We start from the raw sequence: 24,600 nt of genomic DNA, 5'->3' as shown, positions 1-24,600 counted from the left end.
TTAATCTGGGACTATATTGGGTGAAATCAGAAAGGCAGTCAATTTTGGAGAGAAATAAAAGTAGAAATGATATCTTTAGATCCAAATACAGTAAAAGAACAGATGAGCTGTTTCGGCTATTGAGTAAACCTAGACGAACGTACAGTCAAGGAGTCACCCCACCTTCAGAGGCTGAGCAGTGTCAGTGATGCTAAAACAGTGCAGGGCACACAGGATTATTAAATTTTCATCCAGCTTCAACAGGGTCTGATACATTTAGGAAATAACTTTGGGGAAGTGAGGATCCTGGCACTCTCATTAGTCTTCAAGTTCCCAGTCAACTTTGCAAGATGCAGTCCTTAACTGCAGGGTTGCTGCACAGGCTTCTAAAAGACCTCGCTTCCTGCTGTCATCTCTCTCCTGCACACACTTACACTCTGTTCCACACCATCCCACTGCACCTGGAAAGTGGGTTTGTATTGCAACCTTGCCATTCCCAATATCCTTCCCATGTCTCAGAAATATCCCTAAATGTAAATGTCACACCATCCAACAACCGGGATTACCTGTAGAATAAATTCCAGGATCTTCCTCCTAACAACCAGGTCAGTTACCTAACTCTTACCTCTCTCTAATTTTATACAGGCCATTTTCACATTCTGGGGATCTTGTCCCTGACCTAACACCCTCAGTGTTGTGAATCTAAGAACTCAGAGTTGAGGGTCCCTATTTTCCTACATGAAGGGACTGTTTCTATTACCACCTCCTTTTATATCTTCTGAGCACTTGTGAATATCTTATGGAACATTCTCATACACACTGTGAAACCGAGGGCTTGTGCAGGGGATATCGTTCACCTCAGAAGTAAGTGGGGGCACTAATGTCTCAGGCTCATTCTGATGGAGAGGAGGAAAAACATCGGGAATCCTGCTGCTGACGGGCAAGACGACACTCAGAAAGGCAGAACTGACACCATGGCAGCCATGATCGCAAGCCACGCTGCTATTTCTCAGTTTTTCCATGTGGATGAGGAGGCTGGGAAAGTCAACATGGTACTTTCCCTAGTAAAATTGAAAGCAGGGCTTTTTTGTTCCCATTTAAAACACATTAAAGAAACTTTTAGTAATTTTAATCTAAGCCTAGATGGAATTAATGAAAATAACAAATACAAGTGTGTTTAGGGGAGGTGATGTTAAGGGAGTAAAGACAGTTCAAGGTTGAATTACATAAAGAATATGTTCTTCCACAAGGCCTTCTTAGTAAACTATCATACAAACACTGATGTGAGACACAGGACACACCGACTCTGCTCTGAATGCCTTTCTCACACACTCCATCCTTCCGTTCCTCCCAGAATATTTCTTGTGGTTTCCCTTCTCCTCCTCCCCATGGTGTGGAGCCCATGGGGATACTGCAGGAGGTGTTCAGTGTACCATCCCAAACTAACAGATTCAGTCTTCCATGCTTCTTTTCATCAAGAATGCTTGGCAAACTAGCTGCATTTTATCATTAGCCAACAATCAGCATAAGCAGCGCTGATAAAGTGGAGACCGTTTGTAAGTAAAATACTCTCTACTGGCAGACATGATTCTTCTCCTCCAGATGAGGCAAGTGAACGAAGCTCTGCAACAACCCCATCAGCCATTTGGCTTCTATTGCTCCTGCTCCTGCTCCATGGACAGCCCGACATGAAGCTACACTCAATTCCAGAGCACCATTCCCCAAGGGTCCAAGGGGAACCTGGTGATTAACTCAAAATATGCTAGAAAAGTCTATGTAACTTGTGCCCAACAATAACATAGAACAAGAGTGAAGAAAGTAAGAAAGTAAGCTCCATAAAAGTTTGTAAGAATTGAGTTTCCTTCCTTTGTAAGACTCTCTCCCACCCTCCCTCCCTTCCATCCCGTGTGTGTGTGTGTGTGTGTGTGTGTGTGTGTGTGTGTGTGTGTGTGTACGTGTGTGGTGTATGCACTTGTGTGTATGTGGGTACACTCACACATGCACACATGTAAGGAGGTCAGAGGTTGACATCAGGTGTCTTCCTAGATCACTATTCAACAAGGTTTGAGGCAGGGTCCCTCACTGAGTCCAGTGCTTCCCGCTTGAGGTAGGCTGGCTGGTCAGATAGCTGTAGGGATCCTCTTGTCTCTGTGCCTCAGCATTGCAACCAGATGCATGGACAACCACACCTGCTATTTACCCAGGTGATGAGAACTTGAACTCAGGTCTTCATGTCTGCACATCAATCACTTTACCCACTGAGCCAGCTTCCCAGCTTTCTACGTGTATCTGTGCCCTTTGGTAAACATTTAACACCTGTTCTTTGTCACTATGGGCTCTTCCCTGTTAAGGGAATACTATTTGGCTGAATAAATGAGGTTATATTTTTTCTAATGGTTGAACTATAAATAGATTGTGTAATTTCTTCAGGACAGGGCCTTATATTTCTAGAATTTCAGATTGCCCCTATAATTACATTTCAGAAAAGAATGCTTAGGCTCTGATTGCTGCACTGGTTTCTTTCCTGAAATCCAAGTGAAGAACAATGCTGGAGTATTTTTAATGTAATTGGCCCTGTAGGTTTATAGGGAGTGGCACTATTAGGTGTGACTTTTTTAGAGTAACTGTGGCCTTCTTGGAGGAAGTGTGTCACTGTAGGGGTGGGCTTCGAGGTTTCATATATGCTCAAGTCACACCCATTGTCTCAGACCACTTCCTGTTGCCTGTGGGCCAAGATGTAAGAATTCTTAGTTCCTTCTCCAGCATCATATGTGACTGCATGCTGCCTTGCTTCCTGCCATGACAGACAATAATGAACTAAACCTCTGAGCTGTAAGTGAGCCTCCCCAGTTAAATGTTTTCCTTTACCTCCAAAGCTACACAGAGAACCCCTGTCTCATAAAACCAAAATATGAAAAATAAAATGTTTTCCTTTATAATTACTATGTTCATGTTGTTTCTTCACAACAATAGAAACCCTAAGACAAATGTTAACGTCTGTTGTTTAAAGATATATAGATTAAATGAGCCCTCTAAGAAAGTAGATGCTGATCCCAGGGCTGGGGCTGGGATAGGCAGCCATGTGCCCTGGTGAGTACATGGGCTACATCACTCTCTAGAAGAACAAAGAGTAAATGTTTTGCAAATTCAAAGACTGTTCCTAATGCAACCAGCCTACTCCATGAGCCCTTTCAGATATCTTCAATATTAAACATTTTAAAACAAATTAAACATGAAGCCAAACAAGTTCATCCTTGGGCTTTTTCTGTTTCTGAATCAAATTGGTTATTTTGTTGGCATGTTTTGCTCATGAGCAGTAGAAGATATGGCCACCATCGTGCTGATGAATAAGCCATGGAAAACCCTATAGTTCTAGTTTCCCTGGCTCTTCTTACTACTTCTATGCCATCCTCTCCAGGGATTCTTCAAGCCACCTAGAACAGAGAAGAAATGGCCTCTTTTTCTGTATTGCCCTCCACATACATTTATCTGCTTTTTTCCCCTTGAAAACTCTAGAAAAAGCATGTATTTGCAAAGACAAATGCATTAAGTCCACAGCTGAAGACAGTATGATAATGAGGATTATGATGAGGGATGGTGTTGTAATTAAATGTGAATGGTTGCCATAAGCTCATATATTTGCATATTTGCAACTGTTTGGGAAGAGTTGAGAGGTGTGGCCTTGTTGTAGGAAGCACGGTTTCAAAAAATTCATGGAATTCCCAGTGTTCTCCCTCTGCCTCCTACTTGTGGACTAAGATGCAAGCTCTCAGGCATTCTTCCCTCTACCACCATGGACTCTAACCCTCTGACACTGTAATCCAAAAGAAATATTGTCTTTTGTAAGTTGCTTTGATCGTGGTGTTTTAGCAGCAATAGAAAAGTAACTAAGACAGCTGGCAGATAAAGACCAGTTCTGTGTGCCTGTTCTCCCTCTGTCACCAGCCTGTATTTCTGCAGTTCCTTCACTTTCCTCTGTAACACCGTCTTTTATGGTGATGTGGGTCATCTCCATGCCAGACATTTGGGTTTGAATTCATCCCTCTGCCTGTAAGCCCAGCTGTTTGCAGAGCTGTTGCTTCCTATCTTTGAATAATCTGCTTCCTTAACCTTGTAGGTGTCTCCCTTTCTTTCTCTGGTAGGCATGATGTGTCAGTTTCTGGTTTATTCCTTATGAGGACTTATCTCACTTTCTATACACTTGTTTTGTTTCTCTTGACCCCTAGATATAAAATGAGTAAATTATAATCTATGGGTAAAATTCAGCCAACTACTTGATTCTAAAAATTTGGAGAAAAATAAAAGCACTTTATATCTTACTACTGAATGAACAATTTTTTAAAAACAGCACTTTGAAACATATAAAACCTCATAGGAAGTCCAAAGGCCAGTATCCTTGAATTGCTTCTTGACCACACAACCATGGACAGCTATTCTGCACAGCTGTCCATGTGCTGGCCGAACAGGATAGAACTGTAGCAGCCAACACCGAAAGCTTAGGGTGGCAGCATTTGCTCCTGCTCAGGAAAAGCCCATGGCTTCAGCTACAAAGAATAGATCCACCCAGAAGGTTCACTTCTGCCTTGAGTACTGTCTGAGTGTCTGAACAAGATGCCTTTCACACAGCAGCCCACACTAAATATGTCATACAAAAAGTGATCGGGTCCCTTGAGCAGTGTTGTTTGTTTTCCATCCCCTCATTAGATCAAAGCTGGAGAACAGAGATGAATAGCATCTTGTGTGAAGGCTCTAAATTGTCTCTGATCCCAGTCACACCAAATCGTATACCTCTGCAAAAAATAATGCTACCAGCTAAACTAACAGAAGGCTACTGTGCCTCTTTTATTTGTCATGATATTTGCATTTATAAAGCCTCTTTGACTCACCTAAGGATGTATTATTGTCACAAATATATTGTGTTTATGCAAAGTACATGAGCAAAATTAATAGACTAAAGAATTCCTGAAACATCTTCATTTGGATACTGGCATTTTCTGATCCAAAGCCATTCATTTTCCCCACGCACTCTTGTGTGAGTGATTTCTGCCTTCTGTCTCATGTAAGATGCTGGGGATAGGGAACTGCTGAAGACAGACACCAACACTAAACTTTCAGATTAACAGTGATGCTGATCTACCCTATCAGAGCTGAGATGCATGTTCTCTTTATAATATTAATAATGTCTAGATGAGCGTTCTTGAGGCTGAAGAGGTGGCTCGGTCCGTAAGAGCACTTGCTGCAGGAGCATGAAGACAAGACCTGAGTTCAGATTCTATCACCCATGAAAAAGAGACTTCAACGTTGTAGAGAATGGAGATAGGAGGACTGCAAGGGCTTGCTGGACACAGGCCTGCAGTTAGAACCTATTTCAAAAGAATAAGAGTTACAGAGCAGGACACTCTGCATCCTTCTCTAGCTTCCAAGAGCATGAATACCTGTACCCTCATTGCCCAAGCACCACACACGTACAGCATTGTCACACCACCCACAGAGACACAAAAACAGAGTTCTTGATGCCAATAATGTAGATAACATTTTTAAAAAACTAAGAGGACTGTTTTATACTTTCTCCATAAAACAATACATATTTGCAGACATAGATATACTCTACTGTTGTGAGATATTTGTACACTGGATGAAGATACATTGCTGTGATTGGTTTAATAAAGAGCTGAGTGGCCAATAGCTAGGCAGGAGGTACAGGTGGGACTTCCAGGCAGAGGAGAGGAAGTAGGAGATGAATCAAAGTGCACAAGAGATGCCATTGAGACACGGAATGGAGTTGGACACACAGAACTGGATAGAGGGAAAAGCTTCGTGATAGATGTAGATTAATAAAAATATGGATTAATTTAACTTACAAGAGCTAATTTAAAACAAGGTTAAACTAAAAGCCAGGCTTTCATAATTAATGATATGTCTTCATGCTGTTATTTGTGAGCTGGCAGCCCAAAGGAAGTCCAATTACAGTCAACCTGATTTAGAGATTAACGGTTACAAGTATCAAAACATCACACACTGTCTTGAAAGTATATGTGCAAAACGCACAGAAACAAATCAAATTACATTATACAGAGAGCTCTTGAGCTGAATCCAACCAGTGATTTATAAGACATTTGTTGACTGGGGAATCAGGAGTTGTAGGATGCTCAGGATGCCACCAGGACTAACCAATAGATAACTCTATTTTCAATCAAAATTTCTCTTTACCTTCTCAGGTACATGGTAATATAAACACTCCCAGGAACTGAATCAGCTTGCTCATGTCCCTATGTTTTCCTCCATAAAACCCCAAGCCCTAGAAGGATTTTTCCAGAGAAAGACTCTATCCTATTGTCTGAGATTCCCTGCTATGCTTGTGAATTCCCTTGTCCTAAAAGTGATAGCTTTTCACACAATGTCTATAACACAATTGACCCTGATATGCACAGCTAGGATCAAGCTTAGGCATGCACCCACAGTACAGCTGTCACCAGGACAATATCTACTGAAGACACTCTCAAATGATGAGAGCTTATGAAATGAAAAGCATTTGTGCGGTAAAATGCTTGAGCAGGACAGCAGTTCAGAACACATGAGCGTGTGTGACATGCTGGGCATATATCCTATTTCTTCCTATTCAGTCCGTTGGTTAGTCATAAGAATGGGCAAGGCAAGGAATAATCACTGTTAGTGTTATTGTCCCCAAGAAATGTTCAGATAACGAGGGACATTTTATGCCCAGGCTACCAATCTAACTCATTGTTGCTGCATAGCAACCTCTTGTGAAACAGTTTGATATAGTTGAGAAAGAATAAATGACCTTACAATAGTCTACAAAAAGGAAAGAAACAATTCATTTAATACAATCTACTACAGGGGTGGCAATAGAAATCACAGAACATGCAGTGAAGTTGCAATTTCAGTCACGCAACCAATATTCTTTTAGCATTAAAATAGTGTATATATATATGCATATACACATATATGTACACATACATATATACATACATATACACATGCATATTTCATATATCTCATATATGATAGGAGATACTGAAACATTCATTGCCACTCTGAAATTCAAATATAACTAACAATCCTTTTGGATTCCTACTTGTTAAATTTGGCCAACCATTGTATCCTGTGACGAAGAATAAGATGTTCTTTTTTAAATAAATTTTATTTATATTAGAAACAATCTGATGTTCCCCTGGGGCAGACAGAACTTTTCCTGTCTCCTTCTTCTCTTTTGTCCTCTCAGTCTCTGTGTCTATTTACCTCTTTTCTCTTTCCTTCCCCACCACCTCCACTGCCCTTTTCCCTTTGTAATAAAACTTCTCACTAAAAAATGTCTTATTTTATGTATCAATCCCAGTTCCCTCTCCCTCCCATCCTCTCATGCCCCCCCCTCCACACTCCCATCCAACCCCGAGGGAGGGTGAAGCCTTCCATGAGGGAGCATCAAAATCTGTCAAGTCATTTGGGACAGGGCCTAGGCCCTCCCCTGTGTATCTAGGATGAGAGAGTAACCCTCCATGGGAAATGGGCTCCTTAAGTCCATTCATGCAGTGGGAATACATCCTGGTTACATAGACTGCCCAGTGCTCCTAGCTGACACCCACATTCAGGGGAACTGGTTTGGTTCCATGTTGGTTCCTCAGCAATCAGACTGGGGTCCATGAGCTCCCACTTACTCAGGTCAGCTGTTTCTGTGGGTTTTCCCAGCCTGGTCTTGACCCCTTTGTTCATCACTCCTCACTCTCTGAAACTGGATTCCAGGAATTTGGCTCAGTGCTTAGCTGTGGATCTCTGCTTCTGCTTCCATCAGCTACTGGATGAAGGCTCTAGAATGGCATTTAAGGTAGTCATCATTCTCATTATAGGGGAAGGGCATTTAAGGTAGGCTCTCCACTATTGCTTAGGTTCCTAGTTGGGGTCATCCTGGTGGATCTCTGAATATTTCCCTAGTGCTAGATTTCTCTGAAAACCGACAGGGGCTCCCTCTGTTGATGTCTCTTTTCTTGCTCTCCTCTATTCCTCTCCCCACTCAATCTTCCTGGTCCCTCATTTTCTCCTCCCCCCCTTCTTCCCTCCTCTTTGTCCTTCCCCCTCCCCACCCCGCTGCCATGTTCCCAATGTGTGCAGGGGCTCTTGTCCGTTTGCACTTCAGTGAGGGACCATGCATGTCTCTCTTACCATCTTCCCTGTTTCCTAGCTTCTCGGAGGTGTGGATTGTAGGCTGGTAATCCTTTTCTCTATGTCTAATATCCATATATGAATGAATACATAACATGTTTATCTTTTTGTGACTGGGTTACCTCACTCAGGATGGTTTCTTCTAGTTTCATCCATTTGCCTGTGAATTTCAAGATTTCATTGTTTTTTTCCTCTGAGTAATACTGTCCCATCTCTTCTTCCAGTGGGTACAGCTGGGGTCTCTCCCTCTCCTTTTTCCTCTCCCTCTCCCCTCCCTTTCCCCCCCCTCTCTCTCTCTCTCTCCAGAAGGAGTGGGCAAGACAGGAATGGCGGCTGATGATGCTGGCTGCTTTGTACTGCCTCCAGGTCCCTCTGGGGGATTCGATGACAGGAAGGGTCTCAAGGCCACAGGTCAGGGGACTCCAGACAAAGACTTCTTTATACAATTTTTATAAAAGCCCACTCTCCATGAGAATACAGGGAAAGGCCTGGTTATATTCACTGAATTACCAAACTATATTTTAAGAATAAAGCACTTACCATGTCAAGTGGCTTGTATCCACTATCAATGGTCCTACAAGTAGCTTGACATGCACAGTGTTACTAGTCTCATTATATGGGTAAGCACAATGAAAAATACAACGTATCAAACATCTTCAAGTGATATAGAAAGCAAGGGGTCTGGTGAGTACACGAACCAATCTCTCCCTGGCTGCAGAAGCCTCATGCACAGAAATGAGGCCCTTAGTGGTCACCCAGTGCTTTGTGCTTTGCATTCCACTTTCTGGAACTTTCTTTCCACGTGGACATCGAAGCTTCTATTCTTATTTTAAAAGGAAGCAGGAGGTTTCAGTGCCAAAACAAAGAGGTAGTTAGAGGTGGTGTGTCCTCTGTTGTTCTCTTACCTACTGTACCTGAAGGCCTCAGTCTAAAACTAGATGAAGGTCCACCTACTTGGTGTTCCAAGGGAAAGAGAACACTAAATACATATTGAGTCCTTGTGCTGATGGGAGGCCCACAACTACTGTGCCAAGAAATTGTGAAAAGGAAATTCACACTGAGTCCCATGCTGACTGGAGTTCTACCCACCGATGTACCAAGAATGAGTGTGCAGGAGATGTGCCTGAGCTGACAAGAGTGCCAGGCACTGGTATACTCTAGTGAGCACAAAATCACTGCTGAGTCCTGTGCTGATCAGAAGTCCAACCTCTGGTGTACCAAGAAAGAGTGAACAGCCATGCTGTCTCCTGCACTGATTAGAGATCCAACCACTGGTATATGAAGTAAGAGTGAACAGGAAATCCATGCTGAGTGCCTATGCTGACAAAAGGTCCAACCACTGAATGTGTCATGAATAAACAGGAGGTCCAGCCCCTGCATGTGTCATGAATAGACAGGAAATTCATCTGCATCTTGTGTCATTAGGAGGTCGACTCATGGGCAGGATGTACCCAGAAAGTGTGAACAGCAAATCCATCCTGCATCCTGTGTTAATGGGCAACTAGAGCAGAAATCAATAGGCACATTCTTTCCACACTGGATAGAGATAAATACACTAAGCCCATAGCCACTCTCTGATGACAGAAAATAAAAGAGAAGATAGGTTTCCCTCCCAACTTGTTTACTGACAGTGAGACACAAGGCAAAGGAACACCAGTTCAGTCCAGGTATATTATATTGGTTTCAAGACAATCTGGTCATTTCAGAAATAATTTTTTGTTTGGATACTTATTGACCCTAGGTTTGTATTAAAAACCAAATAGGAGCTCTGTTATACTTTGACCCCAGAAATCTTTTTTTTTTTTTTTTTTTTTTGTTTTCAAGACAGGGTTTCTCTGTGACTTTGGTGGTTGTCTTGGAACTAGCTCTTGTAGAACAGGCTAGTCTTGTATTCACAAAAACCTGCCTGCCTCTGCCTCCCAAGTTCTGGGATTAAAGGCATGCACAACCACAGCCCTGCTGACCCCAGAATTCTTATGAACCATTTGTACAACACTGTTCTAATGAAGGACTAAAATTATCTTTACAAGTAAGGAATGAGTGCCGAAAAGGGTTAAGCTTTTAATTCTCAGACTCCCTTTGAATTTTTCTACTGCTAAAAAGTCCTTGGTCCCCAAGTGGAGTGGGGCTTTCTGGGTCTATTTACAAGAGAAGACCAAGACAAAGAATAGATTCCCACTCTTGCCCTTGGTGACTTCAACTCTTAATGCAAATACATGTGCTGCCTGGTAAACTGAAGCAGAAGTGAGAGAGAGGATAGCCAGAAGACTCTGACCAAAAGTCAAGGACCCAGGTCAGAGTGGAGGAGGAAAGAAAAGGGAAAGAGGGGAAATACTTCCAGGAATGTCTAGGAGACGTAGGTGGTCACAGACAGCTTCCTCTGCTGAGGTCAATCACTGCATCCTGCCTCTTACTGCCCTCATCATCTTACACAGCATGGCTCATGTCGGATCCCAAGCATCCATGATAGGTGTAGGTCCTTGGCAGTTCTGAAGGCTCTGCTCCTCTGAATAGGCTGTTGTACAGTCTAGCATCTGCATCTGTCTGCTCTCCCTGAGTCCCAGTTCATTCACCTCCATGCAACATGCTCTCTGGATTGGAGGTGGGGGTTAGAATCTGCCCTTTTAAACTGAGTGGGTAAATACAGCTTTATTTCATCTGAGACAGAAGCCTGAATTAAACAGACAAACTTTGGTTTGTCTTGGGAAACAATGAAAACAAAATCTGACTTGTATTCCTTTGAAACTCCTTAAAAACAAGAGCACATGGAGCAGAGATTCAATGAGACAGGGACACCCCCGGCCCCCCGCAGCACATATCCCTTGTGTGTCTTTTATTTGCCATCCTAGCTGTAAACTCACTGAGTGGCAGCATGAAGGGGGCAATGTTATCCATCTATCTAGCAGAGAGGAAAGACATTCCTCCAAGAAACAAGAAGTCATCAAGGATGAAATAAGTGTTTTCTCAATGAAGTTATTGCATCTGAGACTCACTTATGTCCACTTTATGTGTTGGGAGAAGTGCAATTTTAATTTCATTCAAGGACGGTCATACTTGAATGGTTCATTTGATGTGTGAGAGAAAAGGCCAGCTGACTTACAAGGAATGGTACCAACTCTAGAAGGGGAAAAGGAGTCATTGAGGCCATTCTCTGCCATTACATGACTATCTCACGCTACATGTGTAACTGAAATTAATAAAAATAGTTAGCCTGGTAGTGAACCACATGAAACAGAATAAAGAGCCAAAGCCACACAGTCATCTTAACTGGCACATGAGAGCATCTTTTCAACACTCTGATGACAAAACCAAACCAGGAACAGAAGAAAGCAACATCAGCATAAATAAAAGCCAGTTTGATATGACAGACTTTGAAGATCCCCCAGGGAAAGCCTCACACTCCATGGGGAGCAGAAAGGGGTTGGGCTGGGTGGTCAGTGGGGGAGCAGGGGAAAAGGGGAGGGAAAGGGAACTGAGATTGGCATGTAAAAGAAGCTTGTTTCTAATTTAAATAAAAAAGAAATGTCACAAGGGGCATCAGATATCACAGTGAATGATTTTCATATTACAAATTAAATAAGAGTATTCATTCTTGCTACTTTTATTAACAAAGGACTAGGAATCCTAGCCAGTGTAATTAAGCAAGAAAATAAAGGCACATGAATTACGAAGGGAGAAGTAATATTACCTATGCTCTCAGATTACAGAGTGTGTTAAGTATCGCATACACACACACACACACACACACACACACACACACACACACACACACACTCATGCAGTTGCTAGTAAGTGCACACATGCATACACACACAAATTGTCAAAACTAATAAATTACTTCAGCAGCACAATGTAAAACCAACACACAAACCTTTTTTCTCAGCTAATTATTATTTTTTTCCATTTTTTGTTTAAATTAGAAACATCCCCTTCCCCACACTAACACCTTACTTATCCCATACCCTTTCTGCTCCCCAGGGAGGGTGAGGCCTTCCATGGGGGATCTTTAGAGTCTGTCATATCCTTTGGGATAGGGCCTAGGCCCAACTCGTGTGTGTAGGCTGAGGGAGTATCCCTCTATGTAGAATTGGCTCCCAAAGTCCATTCCTATGCTAGGGATAAGTACTGATCTACTACAAGAGGTCCCATAGATTTCTGAGGCCTCCTCACTGACACCCACGTTCATAGTGTCTGGATCAGTTCTACGCTGGTTTCTCAACTATCAGTCTGGGGACCATGAGCTGGGACCTTCTTCAGGTCAGCTGTTTCTGCCAACACACTAATCTTAGTGGCATTTTTGTGCAACAACAGTGGGAACTTCAAATAGAAATTAAGAAAACACTTACACTTACAACAGAATAGAATAATTTGAATAAATTTGCCCCAGATGATGAAAGACGTACATACAGAAAAAAAAATTGCTGAAATAACCAAAGAAGACAAAGTTGATGTGCTAGTGTTTTCTTTGTTTTGTTGTTGTTGTTGTTATTTTTGTTTTCTAACTTAACAGAGCTAGAGTCATCTGAAAGGAGAGAACCTCACTTGAGAAAATGCTTCCATCAGACTGGCCTATAGGCAAGTCTGTGGGAGATTTTCTTGATTAATGATTAATGTGGGAAGGCCCAGACCACTGGTGCCACTCCTAGGCAGGTGGGCCTGGGGTGTATAAAAAAAAAAAAACTGAGCAAGCCATGAGAAGGAAGCCAGTAAGCAGCATTCCTCCATGGTTACCACTTCCGTTCCTGCCTCCTAGTTCCTGCCTTGCTTGAGTTCCTGCCTGACTTCCCTTAGTGATGGACTATGATTGGTGATAGAAAAGGCAAGTAAAATAAACCCTACGCTCCTGAAGTTGCCTTTGGTCATGGATGAAGTTGCCTTTGGTCATGGTGTTATATCACAGAAATAGAAAGAAAATTAGGACAGATGGGAAATCATGCTGTGCTCAAATAATGACATAAGCTATAAGCCCAGAAATAAACCAAGGTGTATATGAACAAATGAGTTTTGATAAGGACACTAAGATTGCATGGTAGAAAATGATCATCTTTTCCCAAAAACAGTAGCTGGGAAAACTACTTTAAACCTTTACCTTACACCAAATATAAAAGTCAATTATATAATAAAATGTAAGGCCTGAAGCTGTAAAACTCTTACAAGCAAGATTCGTATTTTACTTTGAGGGTGTGTGGGGCAGGGCAGTAATAACACCAAAGGCACAGGAGAAAAACAGCCATCCGGAACTACATGATCACATCCAACCTGAAAAATCTTGCCAGCCCATTGAAGCCATCAACAGAAGGCAGAGGCAAAGCACAGAGTGGGAGAAACATTTGCAGAATTACACCCAGAGACGGATCCATGTGTAGACCACATGAGAAGCTTCTGTGACTCAGTAATAAAGCCTAAGCTCTATTATGATTTCAAACTGAGTGAGTAAGGAGGCCTTTCCGTTTCTGTGAAGAGTACCCCTGGAATGTTGATGGCAGTTACATTGAGTGTGAAGATTACTTTTGGTATCTATTTCACAATATTGATTCTTCTAATCCACTAAATTGGATGGGGTGGGGTTATTTTCACCTTCCAGTTTTCCTCAATTTCTTTCTTCAGTGTTTTAAATTCTCCACTATAGAGGTCTTCCACATTCATAGTTAGGCTTATATTATTATTATTATTATTATTATTATTATTATTATTATTGCTCTTGTAAGTGGTATTGTTTCCACTTTTTGAGTATGATTGTCATAGATATATAGGAAGGATATACATTGATTTTTGTGTGTTAGTTTATTAGTTCCATGAGTTTTCTGATAAAGTCCTCAGGGTCTCTTATGCATAGATTTCTATCATCTGCAAATAGAGAAACTCAATATTCTTCCTTTCATCTTCATATTCTTTTCTCTCCATCTCTTGTCTTATTGCTGTAACTCAGACTTGAAGTGATGAGTAAGAGTGGGAAAATTGGACTCCATTATCTTGTCCCTGTCTTTAGTGAAAAGGCTTTGAGTCCTACCCGGCACACACACACAATGGACACAAGACTTGAGTAAACGGTCTTACAGAAAGGCATACGTGCTACTGCTAAGCATCCACTCCATATCATGGACCATCAGGGAAACGCAACGCAGAGCATAAGCATCCTCTTATAGGCATTAGAATGGCTGTGGGGCAAGGAGCAAGTCAGCGAGCAGCATTCCTCAGTTGTCTTTGTTTCAGTGCCTGTCCTGTATTTTCCTCAACCATAGTCTGTGCTTCAGAAATGCAATCTGTGTAAACCTCCTCAACTTGTTTATGGTCAGTGTTTTAGCTCAGCCACAGAGAATTCAACTAACTAGGATGCCAGTGTTTCCACTAAGGTTTTTGAAAACTGTCTTGCTTTTGTGACTTTTTTTGTTCTGTTACTATAGAAACTTGAGGAAACTACTTCCACATTGGAATGTGGAATTTAGAATAATCTAAATCTATGTTCCCAGGCCATGGTCATACTCTGGCTCCAGAATAAGCTATCTCATATCCGGTGTTTGCATTGACACTCAACCTTCCGAGTCCTGTGTAGAGATCTACAAATGATCCCTTCATGGCTGTGGAAAAGTGGGACAGGAGGAGCTACATTCCTGAGCCTCCATCATGGCAAAGACCACCTCCACAGGAGAGAAGTCTCTGAGGAAGCCATGGCCAGCTGAGACAGACAGTCCTGGCTCCAGAGCCAGACAGCTTCCTCTCTTACCTACTAGAACCGGGTATCCATTCAGGTCATGGGGAAATATGGCTGAACAGTGAGGAATCGGTGGAATCCCGGCTTTAGGTCCAAGCCTCGATGTGCTGAGAGCATGATGTAAGACTGTTGATCACTCTGTTCACCGTGAAAATAATGGGTTCTCTGGTTTAACTCAGAGAAAGTTAAACCAGAAACTCCCAAAGCTAAGAAAGAGGCAATAGAGATGGTTCTGAAATCCATAGCATCCACAGCTACTGTGAGCATGTGCATAGGCCAGCTCCCAGAGATGGAGCAAGTCCTCACCTGAGACCCTGTCTGCATCCTCCTCATGCTGTGTCTTCTAACACAAAAACCTGGACAGAGGCCATTGACAGAACCAGAGAAAGAACGGAGTTATCAAACAGAAACTTCAATGTGTGATTAGTTCATTAAGGGTTCCAATAGACAGAGCAGATTGTTGCTATCAACAGGGACACTCACTCTAGGAAAGAAACTAAAAAATTCAAGCAATAGCTTTCAAAAGGCTCCCAAATAAATAGGTCAGAAGAGTGAAAACCAGCAGATGGTGGAAAGGTCAACAGAAGCTGTCCAGGCTGAAATACAAAGTTAAGATAAAGGAAAAGAACAGAACAGAACAAAGCATCTAAGATCTAAGTGATGGATTCAGCTCTGTAAGAAATGTGGGAGTGGCTGAGAAGGAAGGGAACATTGAAATGGACAGAGTCTTCTTAAAAATCAGCATAGGACCCAAAGCACTGATCCAAGGTGGTTAGAAAACAACCCAAAGTGAAGTAAACATAGCAAAGCCACACACTGAACTTGCCCACTTCCTGCTGCCAGCATGTCATAGTCAGCTCATGGGGATGCAAAGACAAAGAAGAGATGGACAGGAGAGCCCAGAGTCCTGACCACACAAGGTGCGGGGGGGAGACGTCTCATGAGAAGTGATTTTAGTGAGAATGAAGCAGAGGGGAGGTGTTTGAAAGAAAAAGTATTTGTCTGCAATTGCCACAGGGTCTGTCAGCCTGAGCAGAATCTCTAAAACCTACATGACAGAAGAAGGGAGCCAACTCACACAAGGAGTCCCTGATCTCCACACAGGCTTCAGTGTGCATGCCTCCTCCTAAAGTAAATAGATAAATGTAAAACAGACTGTTAAAGAAAAAAAGCAAGGTATTATCTAAAATCACTGGAGTACCAATTTTGAATTTCATGGGGAATAAAATTATCCTTCAAAATGAAGATGCAAATGCTGCCTCTCATTCTCAGTGGGTCACAGGACAACAGGAGAGTGATGCATGTGAAGGAATGGTTAATTGGGAGAAGGGGAGTTGACAGGGATGGTAGGCAGGTAAGAGCTGACAGTATGCATTGAGTATACATGCCAAATTGTCTAAAAACAAAATTATTAATGAATGAACAAATAAAATTCTAAAATTAGAGAAAGGTTACCAATGGCCATGCATTTCCCTAGGATGTATTACGTTCTTCATTCAGAAGGTCATCAGAGAAGGAATAAAATAAGAAAACCAAGACAACTAGAATTACATTCAAAAATACATTTCAGAATCTAGACTCCAATAGACATTAAAACAAGAGCCCCGGTGAAGAGCTTGGAGAAGAAATGTGAGTCTGGTACAACTGTGTAGCCCCCTCCCAGGAAGGGGCAGGGAGGAGCCAGCCTACAATAATCACAATTTGCCACACCAAAGAGAGACTGTACTATGTGTAACTCTGAGTTCTGACTGGCTCATAGTTTCCTACAAAGGCACTAATGAATAATCATCACACATTAACCTTGAATGGTGAAGTTAAAGGAAGGAAATTGTGGGGGTCATGCTTCTTGCTCTTGTAGTATTAGGCCATTGGTAAAGAGATATGGGTCAATGAATTCAAACAGTAAGAGACTGGAGCTGGAGACACTAACACATAGTCACATGGTCTTAGCACACCTGTGCTCATAAATAGAAATATTTATATATGTGTGCACATCGTGGTTTGTTTACTTTCCAATAATTCTTCACTATAAGAACTGAACAAGGTCAGCAGCAGCAGCCTGCCTACGGCTATGAACAAGGCTGACAGTTGTGCCCTCTGATATCATCTTTTAATACAGGAGAACCAAGACTGCAGGAAAAGTCCTCTGACTCTGGGGTTGAGGAAGAAAACATGTACTATGAGTTGGAGTCATGCCATCATGCCAAAAATTAAAAGCATGCTAAAATAGACAGCCAAAATTGCCCATATTTATACAAATGGATGTCTAAGTGTCACTGCTTAATGGGATCCAGTGGCCAAAGCAGAAACAAGTTGAGTAGTTGATACAAAGTACTCCTAAAATGTGATCTTACTGCAGTATTAACTAAAGTAGGAATCAGATCTCCACATATATAAGCAAATCCTGGATCAAAGAAATACCTGAGATGCACTAGACACATTGCATTTACAGATTCATAGACAGTCTCCTCTCTCAAACAGCTGCACAGAATTCCTGTTTGTCCATGGAGACCTCCTTCCAAATAGTAACATGATTGCAACAAATTGCAACATGATTGTCTCTAGAACTACTTTTTTATCTATAATCAACATTGTATCTATAATCAACCTTGCCTCTATTAACATTGTATCAACCACCAACAGCATCAGTAAACAATGTGCAACTTTACCCAGCACATAAACTAAAGCAAAACCTGTTTCTATACCTAACATTTTTTCTATAACCAATACTGTCTCTATAACCAACATTGTGTCAATAATCAACATCACCTCTGTAAACAACATATCTATCACCAACACTCTTTAAGCAACATTGCCTATATAGCCAACACTTGCTCTATAACTAGCATTCTATCTGTAACTACATTGGTTAATTATATTGTTAACTTGACACTAACTAGAGTCATCTGGGAAGAGGGCATATTTTCAATTGACAAACTGCCTCCATCAGATTGCCCTATGGGCAAGTCTCTGGGACATTTTCTTTTAATGATTGATGTGGAAGCCTACTGTGAGCAGTGCAACACCAGGAGGTGGTCCTGGGTGCTATAAGAAGGCAGGCAGAGCAAAGCCATGAAAGTTAAAAAACAAGTGTCCCAGCTTCAGTCCTGCCGCCAGGTTCCTGCCTGAGCTCCTCCCTTGACTCTGTTTCATAATGGACTGTAAGTTACTTTTCATCGTGGTCTTTATCACAGCAATAGAACCCTGACCAGGACATAAATCTGTACCATGGTCATGGAGTACTGCTGTGAGAGGTCTGACTATGATGTTTGGGGCAGGGGAATATGGGTTTAGAACTTTGGGGCTTGAAAAGCCATTTAGTGTTCAGAACTTAATGAGATGTATCTATGACTAAACTTCCTACAGGGAACCTGGATATTCTTTTGAGTGGTCTAGTAACATTGTATTTTATCGTCACATTAGGAAATCTTGAAAGATATCAGACAGACCCTTAAGAATAAAATCAGCTCAGTTCACTAGACTTTGTATTTAAGTTAACTATATTCTTGTGGAGTATTTTAGTGCTGGAAATGGAACTTAGGACCTTGTACGTAGCCCTGGCCTGACCGTATATTTCATAAAGGTGTCATGCCTATCAATACTGAATGATATGTAAAGATTTTAGGAAGTTTTTCTTTACCAGACAAGTAGAAAGGCCCCAAGCCAGGCATGAAAACCGTCAGGGTCTCCAGGCATTCCTGGGATACCCAGATACAAACATCCTGCAAGCCCAGGGTTCCTGTGCCATTCCTTGAACAGGATGAGTAAGCGCCCAAGTTTAATCTGAGATGATTTTGGTATGACAATATATATATATATATATATATATATATATATATATATTTGGGATTCCTGATTTGATGTTTGCTAAATGAGTACTTCAGCTCCTGCCACTCCATGAAAAATGACCTCTTCTGTCCAGTCACCTGCAACCAGGCACAAGGCACAAGGCCACATGAGAGCATCAATTGTACTAATGTTCAAGAATCTAACTCCACCTTCCTTACTGTTTGTTGGGGCAGCCACCTGGGAAGGTGAGAATTGACAGGATTGAAAAATGCATGAAAAATTCATTTGCATCTCACTGCACAAAGACTCATAACCTTGAGATTGGCTTCAGTAGCACCAGACAGGAAATGAAGCCAGCAACTGATGAGAAGTATGGCTTAAGCAAAGCCCCTCCTTTCCATTGCAGGAGCTAAGTGGATTCCGAGATGCTAGAAAAAAATGCCGAGAAGAAGGGATTTTTTTGCCTCAGGCAGGAGAGTGGATGTTTTTCAGGGTTCTTTCTCTGTTGCTATGTGGTTTAATATATTCAGCTCATAATATCTGTAAGACACACAGAATCCTCTGCCTATAAATGGGCCGGGCATTATGGCTTATGCCTGTTGTGGTGGTTTGAAAGAAAATGGCACCCAAAGGGAGTGGCACTATTAGGAGGTGTGGCCTTGTTGGAGTAGATGTGATCTTATTGGAGGAAGTGTGTCACTGGTGGTGACACACAACAGTCATGTTGTTTTCAAAATCCAGTCATACATCCATTCTCATGTACTGTCCTAAATACAAGCAGCAAGATTACAGAAAAATGGCTCAGTTGTTTTTCTTTTATTTTTATTGCAGTTATTTTGGGGGAGAGTGGCACTCGAGTGTGGGGGTCAGAGGCAACTAGGAGTCAGTTCTCTCCTTTCACTACATGGATCACACTCAGGTCTTCAAGTTTGGCAGCAGTCACCTTTACTTTCTGAACCATCTTACTGTCCCAACATGTCAATTATTTTAATCAGAATATCATTTTATCAGTGTGTCAGAAATAATGCCTAACCTGCAGGCTGCTGAGCTGGCTGGCTCTCCAGCTTAGGGATGTTACAGCATCCCCTAAGCCTTCTTGTGCTGTTTACAGATGATATTCATTCTGGGGCCTTGGAGTGGAGACTGGGCCATGCTGTGAGAGCCCTAGGATAAGAAAAGGCAAGAACCAAAGCCCTGTGTGTTATAATCATCATGGCACTCTGCAGGAAAACAAATTATTCATGGTATAGATGCAAGTGCTCTGCCCTTGGGTGAGTATTCTATGAGAAGTTACACATCAGGAACCCTTGCCATTTGCTTTCAAACTCAGATTGGTGCTATTGGGTCCTAAAAAACTGCTCAAAAGGAAACTCAAATGTTACACTGAAGGTTCACAGCGCTGCACAGCACATGCACAATTTACTTTGTAAATATGTTATAAAGCAAGTTCTTCTGTCTCAGTAAAGCTTAAGATAAGTTTGTATGCATGCATTCATGAACTAGAATTTATATAGAGAAACATAAATGTCTCTAGGAAAATATAAATGTTTCTTTCAACTTGTATAATTGTGTAATTTAGATCTTGAAGCCTGGTCCATATGGTGAGGTCAGGGTCAGCTTGGACAGCATACTGAGATCCTGTCTCAAAACACATAAATCCTCATCTGTTAGAACGCATTGGCTATCTTTTTTCTTTCTTTCTTTGTTTATTTGTTTGTTTTCTCCAAGACAGGGTTTCTCTGTGTAGCTTTGGAGCCTATCCTGGCACTCACTCTGGAGACCAGGCTGGCCTTGAACTCACAGAGATCCGCCTGCCTCTGCCTCCCGAGTGCTGGGATTAAAGGCGTGCACCACCAACGCCCGGCAGCATTGGCTATCTTAATCTTCCTCAATCTGTCTTGGGTAAGTTGAAATCGCTAAAAATGTAAGCTGAATCTAATTTTTGAAAGCCAACATTTTCTCCATTTTCTATTTTTAGATTTCTTCTATTTAGTTTTGGAGACTTATTTTAACTTTTTTATTTATTTTTTGTGTCTTTCATGCATCATGCATCTCAATCCCATTCATTTCCCCATCCCTTTGTTATCTGCCCTCTGCCCTCAAATAAAATAAATAAAATTTAATAGAAAAAAAAGGAAAAGGCAATCTCATCATGGAAGCTGCAGTGTGACAGTGAGTCACACAATAAACCCTTTTGTCCATATACCTTTATTTACAAGTGTTCATCACAAAAAGTCATTGGTCTGGTTCGAGGCCTCTGGTTTCTGCTACACTATTGATGCTGGGCTCTCACTGGAATTTCTTTTAACAGAACATCTCATCAATCAAGGTGTAACCAAAACTCCACAGGGAGGGAGCACATCAAATTCCAGAGATATGATAAACCACAGTCAACACCAAATAGAAATAAACTTGGTCTGACCTTATAACAAAATAGCTTCCATCCTTAAGACAGAGTCTGATTAGTCCATCAATAGTTTTCTATTAACTCTAATCACAGGACATGGTACCACCAAGGTACAGCTTAAAGGATCTCCTGCACTCCAGACATAATTTTCCTTATCTCCATTGTGGATATTCAATCCAATTTCCCCTCGGTAATCTGGATCTATCATCCCTCCAAACATTGCAATTACTTTTTTAGCCTTAAGGCATCAGGAGCCAACAGTGGCTGGAGGCTGTCTGCGCTTCCAATTAAATGGAATGTTGTGGCTCTTGGCAGGAGAGCTCCCTCCTTTGGAGCCAAATCTTCTCAGCCAACAGAACTAAAGGTCTAGGGAACAAGAAGCAATAATTTTCCCAGTGGGTCATTGGGGATGATAGTGAATGGAACTGAAATTTTCCCCTTTCTGCACTTGATCCCTGGACCCATGTCTGGATCCGTGGCCTCACAGCCACCAGAGTCTACATTGATATCCATGGCTTTAAAAACCACTGAAAGCCATATGGATGACCAGGTCTGCTCAGACACTTGAGTCCGTGTAGGCATCTGAGAGCCATGCTGCTGCCAGGGCCATGCTATTCTGTGTGGCCTGTGCTGCCCTCCAGGGCCATGGTAACATCTGAGCCCAGGCTATGGCATAAGGCTATGTCTGAGTTCATGGCCCTACCACAGCCAGGATCTATATTGATATCCATGGCTCCTAATACCACTGAAAGGCATGCAAATACCCAGGGTCTGGACTGTTACCTGAGACCAGGTGTGGGTCTAAGGACATCCTGCAGCTAGGGTCTTGCTGATCTGAGTATCCTGCACTGTCACCTGGGGCCATGGTGTTGTCTGAGGCAGGGCAGCTGCCAAGGGCCTTGTCTGGGTCCATGGCCCTGCAGCTGACTGTGTCCCTGGCTCCTATTACCAGTGAGGGCTGTGCAGATACCCGAGGTCTGGTCAGACACCTGAGACCATATTGGTATCCAAGGGTGTTGCTGTCACTGGGGCCATACTGATCTGGGTGGTCCATATTACCACTAGAGTCTTGGTGACGTCCAGATCTGAGCTGCTGCCGAGAGCCATGTATGGATCCATGTTCCTGTTGCAACTAGGTCTGTGTTGGTGTACATGGCCTGTGTTATTACAAGGGGTCATAGGAACCAAACCTATTGAAATATAAGGGCCATGTTGAGTCAGTATTGCCCCTCACTGGCCCTGGGATAGCTAGCTGGTCCTGCCCCTCATGGGAGAACTGACCCCAGTGGCATGAGCCTAAGAGAACTGTCTCCACCCTTTACCTGAGTGGCGAAGTCCCAGTGGCCCAGACCAACCAGCTCAGCTACCACCCAAACCTACATCCTGGGCCTTGACTTGGCCCACCCTAACATCTACCCATCTATGACTTGCTGGAGAATGTAAAGGGATTGGTCCTGAGGAACACAGAAGCAGGATCTCCATGACTCTGGAAATGGCGGGGTATCTGGGAGGAGTTTCAGTGAGAGTCCAGTGAGGATGGTGTGCCAGAGGCCTTGAACCAGACCAATGACTCATTGCAATGAACCTTTTGTGGGTGGGGCTGTTGGACAAAAGTGTATACTATGTGACACCAACGCCACTAGGATGAATGCAAACATGTTGCAAAGACAGAAAAGCATGGTGGTTTGTTGGTTTGGTTTTGTTTTTAATTAATTTACCTGGGAAGAAGTCTTTTGGGAGGAACACTTCTGGGGTAAGGGTGGATATAGAAGGTCCCAGAGGTCAGTGAGATTTGGGGTGCATGGTGTGAAATTCCAAAAGAATCAATGAAGAATTATATTATTTTTTAAAAAGAGATGAAGCATAATGAAACAGCTTTATTTTTTACCTCTACTTTTTCAGATTTTTCTCACTTGGCCCCAACTATCCGTCACAGCAAAATAAAATCCATGGTCATGACTGTTGTTTTATGTCTTTTAGTCTCCCTCACTTTGGATGGTTTTGGGTATCTGTGCTTTGTGTTGTAGCATTTTGTAGAGTGTATGTCAGCTACTTTGATGCTGACTTGTGATGAGATCTCAGCTACGTGTCTTCAGTGCTATTTCCTCTCAGTACATCATACCCGAGCCTATTGGCGGCAGTGCTCTCTTTGGTGACTTTGACATAATGGTGTCTTCCTTGCTTCCCAAACAGCAGTTAAGTCTCAGTTTCTCCCATTGTCACTGATTCCCATCTTGTGAAGCCTGTGATCACATTCTGCAGCTCATGGGCAGGCTCTGAGATTAAAAGTCTCACTCCCAGTCTCTCTCTCTCTCTCTCTCTCTCTCTCTCTCTCTCTGTCTCTCTCTCTCTCTCTGTCTCTCTCTGTCTCTCTCTGTCTCTCTCTTCCCCATCTCTCCCTCTTTCCCTCCCTCCCTCTCTTTTCCCCTCTCTCTCCTTCCCTCTCTCTCTCTCATCCCTGCTCTCCTCTCTCCCTGTCACTCCCTCTGCTTGGAGCTGTGGTTTAGAATATAAACTCTCAACTTCTTGTTCTGACTGCCATGTATCACTTGCTGTCACATTTCTCTACCATGATGGACTCTTGTCCCTTCAGATCCATCATCTCAAATACACTTCTTCTTATATAAGTTACCTTGGCTATGGTGTTTTATTATAGCAACAGAAAAGTAACCAAAAGAATTTCTAAAGTTAACTGTAGCATCAAATCCTTTACAAATTTCAGAGGGAACCCAGGAGCAGCGTATTAATGACATGAAAGGAGAGCCACAAACTATCTGCACTGCCTTTTCCTGTATCCCCCTACAATGGATACCACAATGTCCCATTTCTGTCTCTGCTACTGTGACCTATGTCATAAAGTCAAGGTGGACATGGAGCAAATGACCTAATGCCAGACTGGATAGCCATTGGGAATTTTAAATGATTAATGGTACGTTGTGGGGAAAAACAGAACTCATTTTATCTCTGAGCCTCAGAGTTCTTGGTTATGTGATGGTATGACTTATCTGAGAGCTATCCTAGACCAGTTATGTGTTAACTAGTGAATAGAAATTCTACCTTTAAGCCCTCTGTCAATACCAAGCATTTCCCCTACAGAGGTGACATAATCCCCCATCTCAGCACAGAATTGCTTGGAGTGTTTTACAAAAGTAGAAGGTCATATGGGAAGCAGTAGTTGTACAGAGGTGCCAAGCACTTCTGGGGCTGTTGGATTATGCCCTGAACTGAAGAGCCTGGCACAGTGAAGATGGAAGAAGACAGATGGAGAAGAGGAGTTATGAGTTAGCTGCCTTGCCTGTGTGCACTGCTGGAGAAAGAGCCTGTGTCCCCTGTGGATATTTAATTCATTGCCAAACCAATTTCTCAGAGTTTTCTGGTGGAGCTCGTGTTCGTGTGGGTGCTCGGCAGTGACAATCATGCCACCACTGTAACCGAGAGCTTTTTAATGGACAAACCAAGCCAACTATCTTTTTTTTTTTTTAATTTCGAATACAGGTGTGGGTTTTAAAATGATCAATACATTTGAAGATGTGTC

The sequence above is a fragment of the Cricetulus griseus genome, chromosome 2 (genome assembly GCF_003668045.3).
Source record: "Cricetulus griseus strain 17A/GY chromosome 2, alternate assembly CriGri-PICRH-1.0, whole genome shotgun sequence".
NCBI lineage: Eukaryota > Metazoa > Chordata > Mammalia > Rodentia > Cricetidae > Cricetulus > Cricetulus griseus.
This window is presented reverse-complemented; position numbering follows the sequence as displayed.